Genomic DNA, 1,990 nt, shown 5'->3' on the forward strand with positions numbered 1-1,990 from the left:
GGGATGGGAGTGGAAAAAGTAAAATGATAGATTGGGACCCTGGTATCGTTCCCACAAGGATGCTGCTATTGATGACAGCAGGGTGCTTGGACCTTTTTGGGTCTTTAAGATCCTTGTACGTATCGGAGACCGAGGAATATAACAATCGTGGTAATATCGCCATGCTGTCGAATAACAAACAGCACTTGTTGTTCGTCCAAACGGACTGAACAAGGAAAAAAAAAAAAAAAAAAAAAAACCGAAACGAAATGGGTTCTAATATTTCTCTTGCCTTCATACTAAAGGTTTAAACACCGTTGCAGGCAGCTTGTGGGGGTTACATTTTGACATGGGTTTCTCTGCTTGCTGTTGCAAGCAACTGAGACAAAAATCAATAGACTGGATGGGATGATTCAAAGGTCACACACTGATGGCAAAACGCACTAAAATGAAAAAAAAGCCCATAGTTCATTGATGTGTCTGATAAAATGACAGGGGGGCGAGGAAAAGAGAAGAGGCTGGTTTTACCTGTCTTGACTGAACCTGGTGATGGGAATCATTTGTTTCCCCTCAATATCCATTTCATCAAGGGAGAACAAGATGTTATTCTTGGATTGCTGACTGGTTGAAAGAAAAGCAGAGAAAAGCATATACCACATAGTGTATATTCCTTTTGAAGGAAAAAATAAAAATAAAAAGTAGAAGTAGAAATAAAGCTTTTTTAAAGTGATGAGCAATTTCTGATCTTGTTCTATTCTTGATTTCGATATAGATTTAGACTCCATTGTTGTATTTCATTCAGATTACTCGACCAGGTGCATAAATCACATGATTGTGGTGGCTCTTGGAAAAAGTTCCAATATGAACTGGATACCACCAATTCATGCTTCTTGTGTGGTGATTGCACAAGTTTCATGACGAGGATTTTGATTCGGTTTATTCTAACCCATGGGAAATAATAAAAGGTCGTAATAACAATAATACTGTGCAGGACATCTGGCAGCTTGGCGGGTAACATCCCAAAAAGACAACTTGTGATAGACCTCTGGTTGACAGTCGATTGAATTCCGTATTTTATTTTGCCCTTCTTTGTCCTTTCCACAGAAGTTGGTTGGAATCTGGCTGTTGGTTCTCTAAAGCAACATTTGCATCCGCGAACCAGACCTACGGAACACATTAACTGTGGAGTTGTTGCTTTTTCTCTTTTGATAGAAGATTCCATACGGCTCTCTCCTGATATCAATTCATTTATGGTTGTCCCAGTGGCATTCGATTGGGGGGGGATTCATGGGGGCAGGGGTTTGGTTGGCTTGCCCCAACCCACTCCTCAGTACACGGGAGGGCCACCATTCCCCCCCCCCCCCCCCCGATTTTCCTCTGTTGTCCATGGTGATTTCCTTCCTTCCCTCCCACTTGTTCGTCTTCCTCTCCGTTAGCACCGAATTTGGTATTATTACCGGTATTTAGCGCTGGGATTCGAGACCCGCCCCATGTTTGAAGGATCAACCCGATGCAAGTCTCAGCCCGTGTCGTGGTGGATTCAGACAAGTAGGGACAATCCTTAACAGCCAACAAGTCACAAAAACAGAACTAAAACGTGCAACGCCTTCTTGGATGGGCATGGATGCCATGTTTTAAACAGGATCCCAGGTATATAAAAGGTAACACGCCGATGAATATGATCAGTTATGAAGACTCTTTGGGGACAAGCCTATTAATAGCCCACGAAACATGGCTGGCAGAATTCCGCACAGCAACGAAAAATATGTTTGCAAATCACCCTTGTCATGTCTCACTATTGGGCCTCGTGGAGTCACAGCAACCGAAGAGGTCCAGAACACACTCCTGTATGTAATCTATGCAATCTATGGGGATGGATCATGACACGCGGAGGTTAGGCTAATGACACCCAGCCAAGAGCTGCTAATTTTTTATCGACACAGCGCATACGGAGTACATGCTCCATTACAGTACAAAATAACCATGTCATCAAGAGATATCTGCCACTGGT

The sequence above is a fragment of the Histoplasma capsulatum genome, genomic scaffold (genome assembly GCF_000149585.1).
Source record: "Histoplasma capsulatum NAm1 scaffold_1 genomic scaffold, whole genome shotgun sequence".
In the NCBI taxonomy this organism is placed as follows: domain Eukaryota; kingdom Fungi; phylum Ascomycota; class Eurotiomycetes; order Onygenales; family Ajellomycetaceae; genus Histoplasma; species Histoplasma mississippiense.